General features: G+C 41.5%; 1 long non-coding RNA gene across 1 annotated transcript in view; it reads right to left on the bottom strand.

The window, feature by feature from the left end:
- The window catches only part of LOC148886456 (uncharacterized), a 46,003-nt gene extending 26,818 nt beyond the window's left edge, over nucleotides 1-19,185 (bottom strand). The window contains exons 1-2 of the long non-coding RNA XR_016117910.1: nucleotides 19,120-19,185; nucleotides 9,715-9,779 (exon numbers count right to left, since the gene is read on the bottom strand). This is a non-coding gene — a long non-coding RNA (uncharacterized LOC148886456). The remainder of the gene's footprint in view (nucleotides 1-9,714; nucleotides 9,780-19,119) is intronic.
- Between the last annotated feature and the right edge of the window lie 3,674 nt (nucleotides 19,186-22,859).

Genomic DNA, 22,859 nt, shown 5'->3' with positions numbered 1-22,859 from the left:
GCAATCGCCACCAGCTGCCAACAGATGACAAATTGGACATAGTAGCTCACTATTATTCGCATACTCAACCTCTTTATTTTAATCAATCCAATTAAATCGTTTCAATTGAAATGGGCCGAGAGATTAACCCCATCTGTACAAAATCCCAGTTTATCCATTCAATGATACACAATGCATGGCATCAAGAGATGAGATCAGCTATCTTGCTTTTTTTAGAGGGGAAACCATTTTAACAATCCCCATGTGCATGCTCGGGAAACCGATGTGACATCAATATCACGCTTCCGACGCCGTTGGGAGTCATTACAGAGGAAATCCCTCATGGTTCTGCCCTGCTAAATCCACTCTTTTCAACTATTGTTCGAGACTAATGCACCGTGCCATGCCGGGAATGGCCCTAACTCTTGATAAAAATAGCCTCATACTTAATCTATTCAAGATGTCACCGATTTCGTGGCGATAGTGAGCACTTATGAATACTCCCAAGCGATTGCCGAAAAGCGGAGAGTGACGGCAACGGAGGTCAAATTTGACGCCTTCTTAATGAGAAGGTGTTCACTTCTAAACCGTTATGAATTGCAATACAATTAAAGGGTAGCTTGAGTTTTGGGATCTCATTAGACTGTCTACATGAACATGCCAGCACTGTTTTTGATCGGGAGGAATGTCGATGACATTTGACTTATGGCAGGACAGCTCTGGGAGCTTGTGCTTTTTTTGAGACTGTAATGGGCAGCATTTTCACTGCCCTGCTTTGTTCAGCGGAAATGTCGGCGCTGTTGGACAGTCTGCGGCTGGATGGATGCATGGCTTGAGGAGCCCACGATGACAAGAAATTAGCGTTAGCGCAGACTGCCGCAGCTTGGAATCGAAGCGGATTTACGCGGGAAAGGAGATATGAGACAATCTCTTTTTGTCAAAGGAATGCTACAGCTCCGTGTTTGCTTTCTACATTTAGCTTGTAGCAGACGTGCACATTCCACCATGACGTCCCAGATCCACTGGTGAAAAGGAGACTGTGATCTTCTCCTCTTTCATCTAGAACTACTTCATGTAATAAAGTGTTTGTCTTGTACTCAAACATCATGTCCATGTTTTTATATTCCTGTTGTGTTTATCATTTTGCTTTGTGTTGATATTATGTGAAGCGCTTTGTTACAGATGCAGCTGTTGTGAAAGCGCTATATAAATTAGGATGTATCATATTGTCTGTCTATATACACACCCACATTAGTGCCATAAGTTTTTGTTACCTCCGTGGTTGAGTGAACGCTGGCGCGAATGGCTCCCGCTGCTCACCCGCAGAAAAATGCTTGTCCCGTGACAGTAAAGTGTCCTTGACAGTTTTGAAAGGCGCTTGGAAATAAAATGTATTATTATTATTATTATTATTATTGAATGATTGTCTGTTTCTTTTGTGTTGCGTCACATTATTTGTTATTTTATTTGTTTTTGACTTCAAGATGGCGCCGCGAGAGTGGGTGTCTTTACAGCAGCTTCTGTATTTTCATTTTGATACTGTGAAATGTAAATTTCTCCACTGTAAAACAAATAAAGGCTCATCTCATCTAATCTAAATGCCAGCCAAGATACGAAAAATAAAACCAAGCTTCAGGTGTTCTGAATATATTTCGTTGCAATCCTCGCCATAGTTCGTATCGAATGGAGACCTTTCTGCTCAAATGCGTGTTATCATTTCAAACATTCGGACATATTCTCGCTTGAATACTAACAAAGACAAACACAGCACCAATTATTTCCGCGATTGCGTATCCGCCACGAGCTTCCATGTATTTCCTTAGCAAAAGTAGGCCACGTATTTGCTGCGTCGTGCTGAGGAGAAAAAAAACAGACGCGAAAAAAAAGATGAATGGTGGCCAGGATGACATTTGACAGCGGGTGACAAATACATTATTGGTTTGTACGGCAGCAAACTTGCTTGGGAGAGTGAGCTGTCACAGAGCTCTACACCCCAGACAGCCTCACACTATAAATATCAATAAAAGAGAAAAGGCGAGATATTCTCCAGGGAGAACGAAGTCGGGTACATGAATTAGAAACATCACCGACACGTTTTCAGGAAGGGCGAAAAAAAGGAGCACGGTTCATTCCTGCTAGCAATAAACTTTTACGTCGTCGGGGCTGAGGCCCAATGATGGACTCTGGACTGCTGCCGGCTATCACAAAGAAAACGGGATCATCATGTCTAAAATGATCAAATTTAATATCAATATACAGTAAAGTCTCGTTATATCGATATTCAAGGGAGTCCAAAAAAATATCGATATAACCGGGACTATCGATATATCCAACCCTGTTTGCATGTAATTTTCTCCGTGCGTGCATAGAAATAGTATCGATATAACCGGGACTATCGATATATCCGATATCGATATAACGAGACTTTACTGTATTTTGTCATTTTTATTGATAGGTGTCTCCTTAATTCGTGGTACATATACAGATGCTCCCAACCTTACGAACGAGAGACGTTTCAAGGGGTCGTTCGCGAGGTGAATTTGTTCCTAAGTTGCTTCAGTGTTAAATTTTGTATGGAATGTATGTTCAAGTCAAACACTCAACGACAAAGTATAAAACACAGCCAATCGCAAGCGAGCTCAGCCGAAAAAAGGCGAGCAATACAAAATCTAATTTACAGCATCTCTGTCCGAACATTTATCGACTTACTGTACCTGCAAAAATGTTCGTATGTAACGTTATTCGTAACTGTTCGTAAGTTGGGGAGTGTCTGTAATGCAACTATTATTGCCAACTGCTCACATTCACATGGACTTATTGTGCTGGAACAGGAACCTGTTAACAAGAGGTTATCAAGTTCTAACCCAAGGGTGTCAATTTTTTTAGGGTTTGTTTTTGTTTCGGGCTAAATCGAAATTCGGGTTTCCTTCGGAGGGGCCATGACGACTGTGAACCCCAAATTAATCACTCGCCACTCCGAGGTTGTTTCATAAAGTGTCGCGATAACAATTTCAGTTAAGTTGCAGCTGCTTGTCAACGAGCCTTGGAAATAGCAAAGTAGTGCTTACTTTTGACGGACCCTCATAAATAAAAAAAAGAAATAACCAATGGGGCTAAGTAATTTGAACTCTGGGGTCATATCAATTAGCTTTGCTATTTTCCTCGAGGACAAGTGTGAAGAGGTTGGACCAGGAACACCTGGCGAGGCAGATGTCAAGATGCGGAAGGGGAATGGGGGGTGAACGGCCTCATACTGTTTCACGACATATGGAGATTTGTCATCAGCGGCTCATGCGATCATGCCTTGAAAGGACAACCGAGACCATTTTTTTGTTTCCTAACTGACATCAGAAAAACGTTTTATAGCATCTAAAATACCCAAAACATGCAGGCTGATATTTTTAGTCAAATGCAAAACACCAATAAAAATGACTTAAAGTATCCCAAAACTACTTCAAAATGACATCAGAAATGGCAAGTTTCAAAGGTCCCGCCCCCTTGTTCGTGATGTCACGCCAGGACGTCTTGCCTTGCTCTAGAATCAAAACAATGGCTTCAGATTCGGAGAAGATGCTTTCTTGTTACTCATCCAGTGATGAATACGATTCAAATAGTTCTGAAGAGGAAAGCATAAATATTTGCAATCGATTAAAGAAATCCTTCCGTATCAATTCGAGCATCCAATGTAGCGTCCCAGAAAATGCACAAGATGGCCCCCAAGCTCCTTTGGAAATGGGCTGATTTGTCTGTTGGGAATTTGTGTGAACTAGTATCAAATAGTAGTCTTGGTGCAACACACAATGATTCACCATGGCGTTATTTATGTGTTTTCCTTCTAATTACGCCATCAACACGGATCAACATGATGTACCCAAAATGCATTGTGTGTCGCTTTCTCGGTCAGGGGCGTTCCTTCAGTGACGTAGGGTGAGGACTCGTCACCAACTCAAAAACATGACTTCCTGAATATTCAGCGCGAGTCTTAAAACGTAAAATATAGCTCTATGCGGTGGAATCTTTGTAAAATACGCTCAGTAGAAGTCATTTGAAGTGATTTTTACAAATTATGAACAAAACTTGTCCGGGGGCGTCGGTTGTCCTTTAACTCTCAACACAAACTGGCGCTATCGCAGCGCTAAACAGAGTTCTGCCAACGCCACACATTTAGAATAAAATGTCTAAAGTAATGAAAGGAAGAGGGAAGGAAAAGAAGAAGTAGAAAAACAAAATTCAGTAGCTGCTGTAAAGGCAGCCACTCCTGTGGCGCCATCCTGAAGTCAAAAGAATAAAACACAAAAAAATTCAAGACTTGGAACCGAAATTGCAATAATGGGAAGGTTTATATTCAACAGCAATAAAGGCAGATAAGACTTTCCATATATGGTAAAAGCAGTAAATAAAATTATGGTATTTTCCGCACGATAAGGCGCACATAAAAGCCTTCAGCTTTTTTTCCAAAGCTGACTATGTGCCAAATCCAGCAGACATTTAAACAGCTTCTTCCCCCAAGCCATTATCTCTTTGAACTCTTTGAACTCTTTCAAAGTTTAGCCAAAATGGAACTGTATAGTGCCACTTAGCAGTTTTTTTTGACGACGATACTAGTGCAGCGTGTTCTACCGGAAACAAATTCCTTGTGTGTTCTACATACTTGGCAATAAAGATGATTCTGATTCTGATTCTTACGATCCAGTGCGCCTTATATACGGAATATGTCATTCATTGAAGGTGCGCTTTGAAGTCCGGAAAAGATGTAACGTTCAGTCTATACAGATGCAATACAAGAATTTCTTGAAAAAGAAGACAAAAACGTAATATACAGGCAATACATAAAAATAATTTCTGTGACTGCACTGCGTGAAAAATTGTGTATTGTATTGTTTGCGAGATATTTAAATTATGTATGTTAACAAACATTATCGATTACAAAATATTTATTGATTTTCTAAATGAAATGAAATGACCACCAGAAAAAAAAAGCTTTTGAGCCCATTTCTTGCATCGGCTGATGAATTTGCATGCTTTCTATGTATGAATCTCTCGTGGCAAACACAACAAATGATACTGCGCCGAACAACCTACTTGCATAAAAGTGGAAGAAATGAAAGCAAACTACTCCTGCGGGTGAATGAAGCAGACACCCCTTGACCTCATTCTGCTCATTTTGCCTCGCCGTGCTCTGCCTCCAAAAAGGAACCTCGGATGAGTCCTATTGGAGATGGCCGGCACTGCTTGATTCCAATTAATTTGTCCGCTCACTTTCTGACAGGGTGGAAACATTTGGAGAGGTCTTTCTGACCTGCTCTTTTGTTTCTTGGCAGAATGGTCCGTCGCGCGCGATGGTACTGTGTGTCAAAGGATTCGCACCGATTTTCACAAACGTTTCTGCTCAGAGGTCAGGATGTTTTTATCTAATGGTGACTAGATCTTGACAGAAAGTTAGCTCAAGCTACTTTTGGATTCCATGCACAACAATTTGATTTGGGAAAGTAAGAGCAAGATTCTGGACTGTCCGAGGAGTCAATCCCCAGACTTAAACCCAATCGGGAATGCCATTTCCCAGCTAAAAGGTGAAACAGAAGTGAATTTTTTGCTCACCGTTGAAAGCAGAGCATTTTTGTACTAGAACATGTCTTAGTTCAAGACGTTACTTTGCAATAGTACATTTTTTTGTAAAAAAAAAACAGAAGCAAGCAAGGTGCTGCATGGGAGGCAAACGAAGTAAGGGAATTCAAAACAACCCTCAGCAGGCCTTATACGGGAAGCTTTATCAAAAACGATATTCCTATTGAAGAAAATCTGGAGCTTGACTGGCTCTCATTTTCATTTAATCATCACTCATTCTTTTTTTTATACCGATGAATAAACTCTGCCAAGTCCCACTGACTCACTTGAAAATGTAGAGCAGTCAATGTTTGGCAGCAAGGTGAGGCATAATTATCTTTTTGCGGCCCCAGATCGGTAGATTAAGACAACACCGGCAGCAGCCGTCTGTTGAAGTAAATATTCGTCGTATCTGCTGGCAAGAACGTAATCGCTTTGCCTTCGTCCACGTTCCAAAGCCCACCGTGAAAAGCTTGAGCATTTTTTTTTTTTTGGGGGGGGGGGGGCTTCACAGACTGCGCATTTGTCACGTTATCTTGATACACCGGCTCAGTGATTCGGTTCCGCAACTATGGCCTTGTTCGGAACTTTCAAAGTGGTATCAGCGATGGCCATTTGAAAGTGCTTTATAAATACAATTCAGTTGACTATTAAAAGTAGAGCGCTAGCAGAGCTTGACTTGACTATGCGGAGGTCATTCATATTTTTTGTGTCCAGACCGAGGGGCTTCTTGTAGTTATCCGTGCCAGGCAGAGGCCAGATGGGACCCAACCCCAGCTCGCTCGCCACCAGGCATTCATTTTAGCGCTAATTAGCTGCTTTTAGAAGCTTGTTTGGCTTAGCCGTCTTCCCTTCCAGATACAAATAACACACTCCCTAGCCAAGCGCTTAAAAAAAGCTCAGGCTGTGCCTGGAATATGAAATCTGGAATGAATGTTGAATGGCTTAATAAATTACATGTGAAGTTATGATTAATTTGTGTCATTAAATCTTTCATCATGCAGACATTAATGGAAAACGAAGAAAAATGTCACCGTCCATTTTCTGCACCGACTTTGGAAGAGACTATTCCAGCAGAGAAAGTTCACCCTGAACCAGAAAAATCTCGACAAGCATCTGTACAAGCCATTTAGAATTCAAAATGAAGCAAATAATGTTTGGGAATGGACAGAGAGAAAGTCAAAACACGAACGCGAGAGCCCAGTTTCAACAGTTAGCAGATGCGCTAACCACTCCTTGACAAACAAATGCATCCGTCTCCAACGTAGCCGCAACATCCAGAACAGTTAGAATTGTCACTCTGTAATACGACTTAAAGCTTGTGTTTGGTAGACATTCGGAAGCTCATCCATAATAGATGTATTCGAGGGGGAAACAGGTTAGCATGTTTGCGATAAAATGTGGCTAGCTCAAGTTGTTCTGTGAAGTAGTTTGGCCTGAACAACACTATTGCTACTCGATTCTCCGAATGGTGTTTTTAAATCCAGTATAAATAAATTAATGACATCAAAAGCAAGCTCTAAAATTAAAAAGGTACATTTATTAGTTTCCATGATATTAGTTTTAGCTAACCTTAGAACAGATAGATTTTCACGAGTGAGATCTAACGTGACGTGGTCCGTTAGCGGGCAAAATTCTGTATCTCTGTGTCTCCCCGTGTGTCTCCCCGTGTGTCTCCCCGTGTGTCTCTCCATGTGTGTCTCCATGTGTGTCTCTCCGTGTCTCTCTGTGTCTCTGTCTCTCTGTGTGTCTCTCTGTGTCTCTCCCCGTGTCTGCCTCTGTCTCTCTTTGCCTCCCTCTCTCCCTCCCTCCCACCTCCCTATACCTCCCTCGCCCCTCCCCATCCCTCTCGCTACCCTAACTTTTTGTCCATCTTCATCCATCAATCTTTATTACCTCTGCTAGGGTGCTAATGGTTTTCTTCGGGTGTGTTGGCTGAATAACACGAAAGTCCCTTGAAGTTGTTTACTCTCTCAGTCAGTGTTATTTTTTGAGCCAAACAAATAAGTTTGTGGACAAATCCCAGAATAATATATTTATAGAAAAATGCTCAATCCCCCATGTTTTTTTAATTAACATTGTTACAAAAGTCCTTTTTTCACTTTCATCGTCTTTTGTAAAAGTGTGACGGGTCTAAGACTGAGGCCAAGAAATTCAGCAAACAAATCCATCAGCCTTCTTTCGATTCTCCCCAGCTTTGTCCGTCTCAAAAGGGCACAACTGTCCAAATGGCAAAAGGAATTCAAGAGCTTTGCAAAGCAAACAACCAGCTGCAGACAGCTGCAAACCAACTAAGCGGAGTCGTGCACCGAACAATAAAAAGTCACACTGCGTGTCTCCATTACAGTTCAATTGGGCAATTGCGAAGGCATGACTCAATCCCCGAGGTGGCTCCTGTTAATGACTCAGGTTCAAAGACAAGCAAGGCTTTCATGTCTCCTCTGATTTGTCGGCTTGTCTCCGAGCAAGAGAGGACTTTTGAAAGGACGGTTGTCAAATTGTCCTCTTGTGTTGTTTATAGTTGCAAAAATTCCTCAAAGTCACACTGGTGGTCTCTGACTACAGAGCTTTTTTATTTTAACCAAAAGTGAAACCTCAAGGTCTTCTCAAGGTCACCACGAATCAACAAACTAATGTAGAAACAAAGTCCATCATGTTGATGTTACTTTTTAAATCTTGTTTTCACACATCTGTACACTTAAGCTCGGCGCTACATTAGCGTCATCGCTAGCAAAAGGCTAGATGTTCATTTAGCCGAAGATAAATGTCTTCCCGCAAAAAAACGCAGCAAGTGAGACGAATGGATGTTTTTTTTAATGTGACAGAGAATAAAACGGCAAAGGAAATGTGGTGGAATAAATTGTGAATCATTTGAAATGTTCCTTCAAAGGATTTTTCCTGAGCATCACTTTATAAATATTTGCGTCAACCGTAAAGTACGATTTATACAGGCTCAAAGACTGCACGTAACATATGCAGACCTACTTTTGGAAAGCCACAGCAACACTATCAGTGACATGCAGATTTTAATTTCCATAATTTCCATATAAGCATGCCCATAAATGGATTGTTCCACACAATGCCTTTAGTATTCGTCTTTACATTTTTGCATCAAGGAACCCCACTTGATACATTTCTGCTTGAGCAGTGTGAATACTGATAGGTAAGCTCTCCGTGTAATTATTAAGATTCAATTGTGGCTTGACAATGTTGCGGCAATTAAAAAAAACTAATACATGAAAAGTCAAAGTAGCATCATGCGACTTGAAAACAGAAGCTTCCAAACGCTTTTGCATTGGTGTCAATGTATCTCTTAGCTTTTGAAGTTAGCCGCTTGCTTCTCCATAACGCCCGTCGAACTAAAATGTCAAATTTCTACGGAGTTAAATTCTGATGTTTTGGAAGAAGGATAACTAAAATGTGGAGAGAACAACATAACAGTATGTGGCTGGGTGGATGCAGGGCTTGAGGAGCTTGCGATAAGAAGAAAGGAGCGTCAGCGCAGAGCGCCGGTACGTATGTGGAACTGTCGCGGCTTGGAATTGAAGTGGATTTATGTGGGACAGGAGATGTGAGACCATTTCTTTTCGTGTTTGCTTTCAACATTTGGCTTGTAGTAGACGTGCACCGTCCACCAAGACGTCCCTGATCCACTGCTGAAAAGGATGCTTTGATCCTCTCCTCTTTCATGTAGAATTGCTTCATGTCACAAAGAGTGTACAGCAAGTGCTGAAGAGTGAATAACCGTGTATTTGTGTTGTCATATTATTTGTTATTTTAGGTTTTTTACCAAGATGGCGCCGCGTAAACACGCAGCGGCTCCTTTCTCTCCCAGCAAATTGGCGGCTTCATGTTTATTATGTTATGTTATGTATTATTATGTTTGTCAAAGTCATTATAAGTGCCTTGCACGCTGGGTCCGAGAGGGCAGTCATTTCATCTGTGCTGTATGTCTCTGCATATTAGCATATTTGGCAATAAAACTGACTTTGATGTTGCTAAAAATGTATTTTAGGAGTCATAGGGGGAATCAATCGTAGTTTCAAAGTGATATTTGTCCAACTGCAAACATATTTAAAAAGGGCATGGATATCATTGTGTCATTCTATTTAGGATGAAAAACGGACTTACCTTGCTGCCATCGTTTCCTTTGCTGGAGGATTATTTGATGTTTCATTTGTGCTTCAAGGTGTCACCTCATGAAAAAAATAGAAAAAAAAATCCCCTGAATTAATTGCTTTTCCTCACTGAGTGTGTACTCATTAACTTTATCCATCATAAATTTGCAATGTCTATTAAATATTTTGTATCCTTTCACCCTTTATTTTGGGTGATTACACAACACTGAAGTATTCCCCATTTGTGCAGTGAAGTCCCATCATCACCAAAACGTCCATTTCCCAACTTATTATGAAACCACTTTCCCCAACGTGGGAACAAAATGGAGATTGATGTGCCGTTAATGGTGGAGCAGGCGCGCTAAACACGAAGGAGTACCGAGGGCAGACCAACGTTCATCAGCGGGTGCCATTTTGAAGTGGTTCCATTTGAAAGTCACACCTGCCACCAATGATCATTGATTGACACTCATGATGTCGTCTTGATTGTCTCCAAATGGGCGTTTTCTTGCTAACCACCATCAACCGCCTCCCACCCTCCCGAAAGCATTTGGCAACTGAGGCGAGTTATTCATAATAATGGCCATATTTGAGAATGGCCAGATGTCTTTGCCCAATTCAAACTCTCAATCATATGACTTTTGGTTTTTAACTCATTCACTGCCAGACAATGTGCAAAAATGTGTCCACTGGAGTGCTAGGGTTTTTGTCATTTTCACTCAAATTATAGAAACACATAATATTGAGTTTTAGGACTGCACAAACATTAAATGCAGCGTAAGAAACCCTAGGCTTTATTCTTTAAAAAAAAAGGACAAAAAAGAATTAATTCCTAAATTATATGGATCTGGAGTTAGATAAGCTTGATCCAAGCGCAGCAAATCCAGCAGACATTTAAACAGCTTCCCCAAGCCATTAACTCTTTAAACTGTAACCCAAATAGAACAGTATAGTGCCTCTTTGCAATTTTTTGATGATGATACTAGTGCAGTGTGTTCTACCAGAAACAAATTCCTTGTGTGTTCGACATACTTGGCAGTAATGATGATTCTGATTCTGAAATGAGGGCGGCTGTCCAAAATATAATGCAATACGTACATATTGTTTTATATAGCGCTTTAAAGACAGCTAATGCTGGAACAAAGCGCTAAAATGGAAGAAAGGGAAATTCTGCCCTCTTGTGGAAAAGAAAAAACATTGCCAGAGGCCATGGCCAGCGCTTTATAAGCACCCAAGCATGAAAAAACAAAACCCGAACAAATTTGGGAATGGCACTCCACGTCATATCTTCAATTCCCGAATAAATTTGTGAATGGCAGTGAATCAGTTAAACTCTAAATTATATTAATTTTGTTTTTAATTTTACATGATTTTTTTGGGTGGTTTATGTAAGGTTATATTTTGAAAAGCACAAAATCTAATATTGAAAAAGCAACTTGCATGCTGAAAAATGGGTTGAATTGTGCCACTTTTTCATTCAAAGTCAGGAAAGTTCCCTTTATCTTGTCTTGAAACGATTAATTTGATTATACGACATATAATTTAAAAAAAATGTAGACATTTGTCAATCAACGAGCCTGTAAAAATTTTGGTTGGGCCGAAATATTTTCATGACTGCCTTTAAAGGATTATCATAAAACCAATAAATATAGAATTATCGTTCCACCATGCTCATCCTCTACCCGCATTTTGATGAGTTTTACATCTATACAATAAATTCAGTTTTTCATTGCATGCCATGAATTCCGCGTCTCTGTTTGATATCGTCCATGTGTGTAAAATGAAAGTAAAAATTACAAAAAAATGTTGATGCATAGAAACGGAGGAGGGCATATTTTCTCTCGGTTTGAAATAAGTCCGCGACATGCTTGGATGACAAAGGTGCAATCTCACAATATCGAGCGGAACGTTAACGGATGAGTGAGTGAAATATGTGCCACTCAAAGGTGAGATGAGCAAAATGCGTGGAAAAAAAAAATCATCGGTGCACCCTGACCGTAAACAGCCAATTTATTTTCTTCTCAAAACACAATGCAGGTGTGACGGTCTGCACATATGCGGGGAACACATCTTACTTCGAAAAGGGGTCAATATTCACATTCACAGCAATATAGTAAAAGAATGTATGGATGAATCTTCTGAGGTTTGATTCGCATATTGTATGGATGAATATTGACATATTTATTAGGTTGTTGACTGTGGGCATTTTGCAGGCTGCGTGAGTTGTCGTTTTTCAGTCGGAAGTGATGCAAGAAAGTGACAAGCGACAAGGTTCAACGCGATTAACTTGTGGGATCACTCAAGCCGCTGTGGAAGGGATCCTTTGGTATTTGTCTGGGTACACCGTTGTGTCTCCTTGAGAACTATTGATTGTTGCTGGATTGACTCCCCAAGGAGAGTCCACCGTACAGGCAGCTTATTTATCCGCGGCGTACTTGTCTTTATTGATAAAACAGGTAAGCAGATTGATCCTTCGTTGTCTTGTTACGCTGTTACAACATCCCAAGAGTTCCCCGTTAGCTTTTGTTGTTGTTGTTTAATTAAATAATGTTACACACTTCGTGCACTAGATGCATTTTTTTGTGACTGCCTCCATGCTGGGATATATATATATATATATATATATATATATATATATATATATATATATATATATATATATATATATATGTTAAAAAAAAAAATCCTCGTCTCACCCACCATGGGTGGTGTCTGTCCCCATTTCAGCTCGGGTCCTCTACCAGAGGCCAGGAAGCTTGAGGGTTCTGCGCAGTATCCGTGCTGTTCCCAGCACTGCGCTTTTCTGGACCGAGATATCCGATGTTGTTCCCGAGATCTGTTGCAACCACTCGTCGAGTTTGGGGGTCACTGCCCCAAGTGCTCCGACCACCACAGGCACAACTGTCACCTTTACCTTCCAGGCTCTCTCCAGCTCCTCTCTGAGCCCTTGGTATTTCTCGATTTTCTCATGTTCCTTCTTTCTGATGTTCCCATCACTCGGGACCGCTACATCCACGACAACGGCTTTCCTTTCCCCTTTATCTATGACCACGATATCTGGTTGGTTGGCCATTACCATCTTGTCGGTCTGTATCTGGAAGTCCCACAGGATCTTTGCTCGGTCATTCTCCACCACCTTGGGAGGTGTTTCCCATTTTGACCTTGGGGTTTCCAGTCCATACTCCGCACAGATGTTTCGGTAGACTATGCCAGCCACCTGGTTATGGCGCTCCATGTAGGCTTTCCCTGCCAGCATCTTACACCCTGCAGTTATGTGTTGGATTGTCTCAGGTGCCTCTTTGCACAACCTACACCTTGGGTCTTGTCTGGTGTGGTATATCCCTGCCTCTATGGCTCTGGTGTTCAGGGCCTGCTCTTGGGCAGCCAGGATGAGTGCCTCTGTGCTGTCCTTTAGGCCAGCCCTCTCTAGCCACTGATAGGACTTCTTGAGATCAGCCACTTCTGCTATGGTTCGGTGGTACATCCCGTGTAGGGGATTTTCCTCCCATGATTGTCCCTCTTCCAGCACCTCATTCTCTGTTCCCCATTGACTGAGACATTCTCTGAGTACATCATCCGTTGGAGCCTTCTCTTTGATGTATTCATGGAGCTTGGATGTTTCATCCTGGACAGTGGCTCTCACACTCACTAGTCCCCGGCCTCCTTCCTTACGGCTTGTGTACAGTCTCAGGGTGCTGGACTTGGGATGGAACCCTCCGTGCATGGTGAGGAGTTTTCGGGTCTTAACATCCGTGGTCTGAATCTCTTCCTTTGGCCACCTTATTATTCCTGCAGGGTATCTGATCACTGGCAGGGCAATGTTTATTGCCCGGGTCTTGTTCTTGCCATTGAGCTGGCTTCTGAGGACTTGCCTCACCCGCTGGAGGTATTTGGTCGTAGCCGCTTTCCTTGTTGCTAATTCGAGGTTGCCATTGGCCTGTGGTATACCGAGGTACTCGTAGCTGTTTTCAATGTCTGCTATTGTTCCTTCAGTGAGTGAGACCCCTTCAGTGTGGACTACCTTGCCCCTCTTAGTCACCATCCGACTACATTTCTCCAGCCCGAATGACATTCCGATATCACTGCTGTAGATCCTGGTTGTGTGGATCAGGGAGTCTATGTCCCTTTCGCTCTTAGCATACAGCTTGATGTCATCCATGTAGAGGAGGTGACTGATCGTAGCTCCATTTCTGAGGCGGTATCCATAGCCTGTCTTGGCGATTATCTGGCTGAGGGGGTTCAGTCCTATGCAGAACAGCAGTGAGGAGAGTGCATCACCTTGGTATATGGTATATATATATATATATATATATATATATATATATATACACAGCATTACTCCCGCCGTACCCTAAGCAGCAACCATTTCGACGCTGATTTTACATACCGTTAATTGGGCCATTCAAGACCCAAACATTTCGCGTCTTTGTTGTTTTCCAAGCTAATTGGGATCGCTCTTACCGCTGTTGCTTTCAATCCTTTCTGAATGGATGGGGCAATATTATGTGTACGGTTCTTGTTGTGGAAACAGGAAAGCAATGTAAGCAAAAGTTACACAATTAAGTAGAAAGATAACGAAATTAAAAGGAAAAGGTCTTATCGCTCCGCCGGGACACCCGAGCAGGTCGTTAACGTACAAGGGCAAGCTGATAATCGTCTCAAGTGAGATCTTGTTAGCTTCTGTTTTTACTGATGTCTTTTTCTATATACACACCCAAACTTAACTCATTCACTGCCATTCACAAATGTATTCAGGAATTGAAAATATGACGTAGAGTGGAATTCCCGAATTTGTTCTTTTTTTTGTGTGTGTGGGTGCAGATAAAGCGTTGGCCATGGTCTTTGGCAATGTTTTGTCCCTTTCACAAGAGGGCAGCATTTCCTTTTTTCCATGTCAGCGCTTCGTTCCAGCTTCAGCTTTTGTTAAAGCACTATAATAACCAATATGTATGTATTGCATTGTACTTTGACGTTTGGTTGAATGTTTTGAGTATTGTTGCAAAAATCATGGGAATTTGTTTGAATAAAGTGGATGTTAGCAAAAATGCGGGTTAGGAAGCTCGTAACTCATTCACTGACTGGCTAGGTAGCTGGCTAGGTATCTAGGTAGCTGGCCAGCCAGATAAATAAATGAATAAATAAAATACATCGATAAATAAATAAATACATAAACAAACAAATCAATATAGAAATATCTAAATAGATAGGTAGCTGGCTCGCTAGATTTAAACCGTCGGCGGCGCAAAACGTAATATTCTGTGGGTCCTGGAATTTGATTGACAATGACAAAAACCCTGGCACTGGAGTGGATACATTTTTGCACATATCTGGCAGTGAATGAATTAATGTGTTCCTTTTCACGGAGCCAACACGATACTTTCAAAACAAATCACATAAATCCTCCTGGAGTCACTTTCATCGTCTCATAAGGCCCGGACCAATGCTGTCACTATGAGATATTTTTAGAATCGATTACACCTGTCAACAGCAAATTTCAAAGTAGATGAGTATACGTGTCGACTCGCTGAGATGTTTCCGTTTGGTCTGCGGGCTCATCAAAGGCCTGACACTTGAGAGATGGTTTTAATGAGAACGTCTGGCAATCAATTATTGGGAATGACCTAATTGCGTGCGATACTTCTTACATACACGCGTGAACACCCTCCTCACGTCGACGTGTTTGTTGATTCGCCTGTCGACGCGCATCCGTCTGTTAGACTCCTTTGGCCACGTTGTGATTGTTAATGGCGGCGTCGTTTGAACTTTTTTAATCTTCTTAATCTGTCAATGAAGTCAAGAACTGTCACATTTGAGACATTTCCATACATCTGACAGGATGGCTTGAACTGGGAGGATAAATACTTTTGTCGGGTTAAAATTGCATCCAGAATCAGATGCCCGAGGCACCTCATCTGCCTCTTCTCGATGTGCTCGAGTTTGAGCCCCTCCCGAGCTTCTCACCTTTTCTCGAAGAGAGAGCCTGGACACCCTACGGAGAAAGCTCATTTCAGCCGCTTGCATCCGGGATATATGCTGAGGTGATCCGACGCCCTGGTGAGGTGTTCTGGGCATGCCCCGGTAGAATTAAAAACAATAAAAATGAAAACTACTTCCTTGTGAAGTGAAGGGAACAACAAGCTGATTCAATGCTTCGAAGTTCCGAGATGAGGATGATAGTTGGATATAATCTGCGTCTTGGAATTGAAGTGAATTTACATGGGAGAGGAAATGTAAAATATTATTTTCGTCAATGGATGCTACAGCTTCGCGTTTGCTTTCAACATTTAGCTAGTAGCAGACGTGCACATTTCACCATGATGTCGCTGATCCATTGGTGAAAATGACACTTTGATCCTCTCCTCTTTTATCTAGAACTGCTTCATACAACAAAGAGGGTGCAGAAAGTGCTTGAGATTGAATGACTCTCTGTGTCTTTGTGTTGTCATATTATTATTGTTATTTAATTTTTTTGTTGTTTTGACTTCAATATGGCGCCGCAAGAGTAGCTAGTGTCATGAGCGAGTTGACAGCTGGGCGGGGCCTCCGCTCCCGCCATCCGCCAGCTGCTGTCAATTCAACTGCAGAGCAAAGACATACTGACTTCCAACGTTGGTTTTTTACTGACTCCTTAGTGAAAAATGTCTATACGCACTCTTTGCCGTTACTCATTCTGCATCGCGGGCCTACTTCTTAAATCATGCGAGAGCTGAGCAGCAGTCTGAACCAACATCCCCAACACCGTCGTGCAGTCATGGGCCGGGTTTGCAACGACAGTGAATGCCTCAAACGTATCGCGAAAGAGATACGCACTACTACCCCCTCTCTAATTTGCTGTATAAATACACCTGACAGATATGTAAATGATATATGCAAAACAATTCATTTTAAGTGCACAAGCTCTCATGATTAGGAAAAGAAAAAATAATTTTTACGTTTGTTTGAATTGACAAGAAAAAAAAACAGAAGTGTACAAGTCAATGAATAAATCCAACAAAAAAGATTCAAACGAGCATTTTTGAAGAGCGCAGAGCTCCACAAAGACAAAGCAAATTATAATACAGCCTGATAGGGTTGTAAGCATCCCAATACGACTCAGCAGAAATTAATGCAAATGTGTATGTGGGGGTACATTATAATAAATCCATATACAAAGAAGCATATCACATTGAAGGAACTCAATAACCTGCAGTTTTTACAGAGGATAAAGAATCTATGCCTAAGACTATCTGTACCATGCAGGTTTTGCGACCTTATCGTTGAAGTTAACTCATTCACTGCCATTCACAAATTTATTCAGGAATTGAAAATGTGACGTAGAACGCCATTCCCAGATTTGTTCGGGTTTTGTTTTTTCATGCTTGGGTGCCGATAACGTGCTGGCCATGGCCTTTGGCAATGTTTTCTCTTTTCCACAAGGAGGCAGTATTTCCCTTTTTTTCATGTTCGTGCTTTGTTCCAGCTTGAGCAGTTGTTCAAGCGCTATATAAACCAATATGTATGTATTGCATTGTATTTTGGACAGCCGCCCTCATTTCAAGCTCATATAACTACAGACCCATTTAATTTAGGAATTAGCTTTTTTTATGAAAGAAGAGAGATTTTTTTACACGGCATTAAATCTTTATGCAGTCCTAAAACTCAATATTCTGTGGGTCCTGGAATTTCAGCGAAAATGACAAAAACTCTGGCACTGGGATGGAAGTCAATGAGTTAATTGTAATGAAATCTGAATTATTTTTAAAAGCAGAATTAAAAATAGATATCTGAGATGCTCAAACCCCCTTAAGAACTGGCGATGTAGTTCAGAATTAAACAATCACATTCAAGCTCATGGGATTCAGCGCGCACACCTGGCACATTTTTTTTCCTCCGGCTGTTGAGGAAGGTGAGCAGATATGAAAATGCGCACTCACTCTCTGTTTTCCATGTTACAAATGTCTCCAATAATTATGTCACAGTACATTGCAGCTTGTAGTCTTTCCGCATGCAAGCAGCAGTTGGCTGGGTCACATCGACATCAGCAGAAAGCACTCAACAACAACAAGAAATAAAAAGGATTTTGTTTATCAGCACATTTCAATATTTTCACCATTGCTGCTTCAGCATCTGCCTTGGCTTATTCAGCCATTGGCTGCCATTTTAACTTGGGCTAGATATTGCATTGAAAACTTCAGTGTGCTTCTATCTGATCAATGTCAACAACTTTTTCTCATCAGTTCAGATGAAAGTCCAGGCTTTGCAAAACGAAAATCATATCCAAATCTTGTTGACTCATTCTCCTGAGAAATATTACAGTATTTTCCGGTGTATGAGCCGCACCCAAAAGCCTTGATTTTCTTGAAAAGATGACCTTGCGCCTTATACACAAGTACGCCTTATATGTGAAGTAATATTGAGCCACAACAGGTCTTGCTGCTCTACTTTAGCGCCTTATAATGTGGTGTGCCTTATATTTGGAAAACGTTTATATATTTATTTATTATATTTGTGAATTTTTTGTCATTCATTGGAAAAAAATACACCACTTATTGGGGCTGCGCCTTATACTCCGGTGTGTCGTATATACTGGAAAATATGGTTAAAACAAAAAAAAGGGAGGGAAGGTGAAAAATCTTGATACTATATGAACAATCCCAAACAAACTAAACAGATCCCCACTACAAAGAATCAAAAAATGGTATAACAAAGAGAAAATAACTCCCTGAGGCTTTCTATTATTTTTCGATTGCTTTATTTCCTGCGCGTGATAGATGTTCATGGTTAGCGTTTTGTTCAAGCTTCAACTATTGTCAAAGCGCTATATGAATCAATATGTCTTGTATTGTATTGTATTGTATTGTATCAACAATGAGTAACCTGACCACAAGCAGGCAACGAAATACGAGCAAACTGACGAGCTAACGAGGCACACATGTGCTGCGGGAACCTGATTGGTAGACACAAGTAACATGGCGGACAGGATCAAGTGGAAATGAAAAGCTAATGAGCAACACAAGAAGGAAAACAAAAAACACCTGGCAGAGAATACTGAAAATATCGAGAAAATTGCTTTTTGAGGACAAGGAATAAATACATATATATTAATTCATTTTTTTTTTTACATGCTCACAACCTTAAGGAAGCATATTCGTATGCTCAACAGCTTCCTCTCCGCATTCACATTTGCAATTTCCCTGACGTCGAGCAAGCAATTAAACCACCCAATGTTTCGTGAGAGTGAGGATGCCTAAATGAGTTAATTAAACTCAGAAGGTAAATTAAACACCATGTTAGTGAAACAGTGATGATCAAGATTTAAGGATGAGGGACTTAAGGAAATGGTGTTTTGGTAAGCAGTCCTATTAACATTTGAACTCAATTACGTAGGTTTGCGTTTTCGCAGAGTAGATACTGGATATGCGCTGGTGATGGTACTTACTGTATTCTGTCTTTACGATCCAAGCAGTAGGAAAAAGTCATGACGGTTTGAGTGAATTTTCCTCCAAAGCACATTTTCTATGAAGACAAAAAACTGGTCATTAGTTAAAGGCTTATTAGGAATGGCTGGATTTCTGGCTAATTCCTGATCCAGTGTTATCTACAGTGTCTTAATGCACATAGTAGTCCGCCATTCTAATTGTGTGTCGAGTGTTTTGTTTGAGTGCTTTGAGGTCTGTGAGCACCCCAAAAACGTATCATAGTTCCAATCATACCATCCGTGATTGGTCTGAGGTTACTTCGGGATGAGATTAAAAATTTGGCAGAACAATTGCCAGCACACCATATGAGGTTCTTGGAAAAACGGACAATAAAATGTGTTTGTCAGTCCTGGTGACCAGAAAAATGAAGAACAAAATGAATGAGTATGTCACGGTTTTGCGAGGTGGTGATGGCGGGTTCGGATCCCAAAAAGCAGGCAGGAGGGAGCAGGAGGTTGTTTGACAAATTGTATTAAAATAAAGTCAGCAGGAACAAAATGTAAAACATCAAAATGATCTGAATGGAAAAAATACAAAGTAGCAACAGAAAACCAAGTGTAAAAGTCCGCCAAGGTTAAACAAACACGTACACAATGCATGCTGCAACCAAGCAGCAAACAAACAATGAATCGGCACCGGATGATCGTGCCAGGTGTCCTTTTAAGTGTCATTGATTATAACGACCAGCACCTGCGAGGCTGCCGGCAGGGCTGACGTCGCTACCCGCTGGTCGCCAATCTGATCGGGACGACCAGCACCTGTGCAGGTGCAGGCGGGGCCGACAGCGCCCCCCGTTGGTCGCCAACCAGATCATGACAGAGTAGTACGGTCCTTGGATCTGCGCATAAATTTTTGAAGGTGACAGACTTGCAACCAGAAAGGACTTTTGTCATAAAACCAGAATGGCATGTTCAAGTCTAGCTACGGAGCTAAAAACCTTCTGCGAATATACATTCAGATTCAATGATGTTTAACATGTTGAGGATCGAGGGAAGCTGGAGTCAGAATTGAAATAAGATCCTGGGATCCAGGGAACCGTTTCCCATCACCCTTATTCCCATCATTCCGACCCCACCATGGCAACACTTTTATTTTAACACATTTATTTTAGTTCTTAGTTTCATTTCACCCCTTTTTCTTCTCCATTTCTTAGTAACACTGGTGAGATGAAAGCAAAGCGAGAGGTGGGTTGATCTGCAAAGATCCAAGAAATGGAGAGAGACAGCAAGAATTCAAGTAAATGTGCTCTCCAGCTCGGCCCACACACAATGTCTGCCAGGTCGTGCGGAACGTTCATCTCCTGACTCTTTTCACACTTACACACATACACACACACACACACACACACACAGACACACACACACACACACACACACGCACACGCACACACACACACACACATGCACTACAGTAACTACACTTTTGACATCATTGTGTTTCTTCCACTTTTCTCCATGATAGAAAGCAATGTAGGCCACTATTCACAGTCGAGGAAATTAGCAACCCTCCAAGCTTTGTGATTGAATCAACTGATTTGTCTATGAAGCTTAACTGCTACTGTGGGAGGTGATCTACAAAATGTAATTAATACTTGTAGTGTAAAATTAAAAGTGTAAAATAAGACAAAGGCTTTCCGGTTTTTCTTTCCCCGAGGGTCGAAATGAGACTTTAGCCCTTCGACATTCTTCATATTTCATTATGTATAAAATATAAGATGAAGCATTTTTATGTGTATATTGTGATCGCATCTCAATGCGATCACAAAGATTAACATTCTGAAATCCACGCCTGTTTAGATCAACACTAAGCTGTGATTGTGCTGTAACACACAGGTTAATTGTAGCTACTGGCATCGAGTGAGAAGGAGTTACCGTATTTTCCGGTGTATATGGTGCACCCAAAAGCCTTGATTTTCTTCAAAAGATGACCCTGCGACCCCATTGAAGGTGCGCCTTATAGTCCGGTGCGCCTCATATATGGAAAAAGTTTGAAAAGACGCCATTCATTGGGGGTGCGCCTTATACTCCGGTGCACCTTATACACCGGAAAATACGGTAAATGTTGAGTATGATAGGGTACACTGGAAGAAAATATTGTCACACATTCGATCATGTAGGTGCACCCATTTTTTGGTGACTGGACAGATGATTTTTTGCTCCCTCTCTTTGCCTCTTTTGACATTTTGGAACCTCTCCACATTTCCCCTCATCTGACTGCTGCAAACGAGAAGAAAAAACAACAACAACAATGCGAAGAGAAATTGCACCACATGAGTTTTTGTAAACAACCACCCTAATTAGACTAATTGATTTTCACACCTGGCCGAGGCACCATGATGGATGGAAGTGGCAAACTTGCATGCAAATCGCTTCTTAAATCGTCCTAGACTGTCAGAGATGGCTCGAACACATGAAGATTGTCTTTTACTGCCGATGCCCAAACTCTGCAGCCCTCTGCCAAGCTATCTATTGAGAGTATATGCAAATGTAAGTAATACATTAGTAAAACATAGTCTTTTGATTTGAATACCACATCCCTGGACGTCCCATGGTGCAAGCACCAGCATTAATAAACCAACAGAACAGACATTTTAATGAGCTGTATTTCCATCAACTGATAGATTCGTAACCTGGCTAATGACCTCTTCCTGTGAAGGAGTTTACCAAATCGTAAATTAGTCCAAGGCCAGATCTCCTACATGAAGATGACAGTTTAACAGGTTGTGTCTGTTCACCTCAGATTGACCCCAGATTTTCTGTGCTTCCATTGTGGGCCTTGTGTTCGGCCAACTAAGCATACAACAGCATGAAACTTTTAAACGTGAAAACGTATATTCTGTCTATTCTCAATCATAGACCTGCTTGTGTGATGCATGTTGGTTGGATGTCGACATTTATGATCACAGCCGCATACCTTTTGACCGAGAGAGTATCAATATTATAAAATTACACTTTGTGTCTATTGGTGTGTATCATAAATGCCAACCTCTCGGAGTCGAAGGAGGCAAGAGGGGAGAGTTATGGTGATTTCTTCTCATTTGTCAACAGTGATCTCAGCCTCACCCCATTTTCTCTGCGATTGCCATCTGTATTGTACCACCACAGTACTGCTAATTGTATGCACCTCCCTGCAGTCATCTAACTGCGAAACCCAAATTGAGCATGACACGTGCCTTCAGAGTCCGCAAAGCGACTCACTCTCTCAATCTAACAAAAGACTCCACTTTTAATTGAACATCCCGAAGCTGACCCCACGCGGCGACGGGTATTTTTAGGGGTAGGCGGTCCGTTGTGTGGCCCTGAGGTCTTCACACATGGATGCTGCCGCTGAGATCGGACGCCGTAAGGGGTGGGCTGTGTCTCCGCGTGTGTGCTAGGGAGCAGCTCACAATGCCGTTAATGAAATGAGAAAAACTGATGAAGAACAAATCAACATCTTTCGAATGGTTTAATTGCTTGAATTCAGTTGCTCCACGGGCGTCTTTATCAGACGGAGGCAAAACAAAAACTGACATTCAAGTCCTGTCACGAGAAAGTTCACTTGCTCGGGTCATGTTGTGACGTGCAGAAATATCTCAGCGAGCTTTGTAAATGCGTAATATGCATAAATATTTAAAACGTCATGCTCTGCCGCCCTTTAGCCCTGCTGGAATCGAGAAAGAGACAAATGGTTCATTTAGCAAAACCATTTCTGTTGACCT

Source organism: Hippocampus bargibanti, linkage group LG16 (genome assembly GCF_051943395.1).
Source record: "Hippocampus bargibanti isolate YZ-2025 linkage group LG16, ASM5194339v1, whole genome shotgun sequence".
In the NCBI taxonomy this organism is placed as follows: domain Eukaryota; kingdom Metazoa; phylum Chordata; class Actinopteri; order Syngnathiformes; family Syngnathidae; genus Hippocampus; species Hippocampus bargibanti.
Note: the sequence above shows the minus strand (reverse complement) of the source record. Positions and strands in the feature narration are given on the sequence as shown.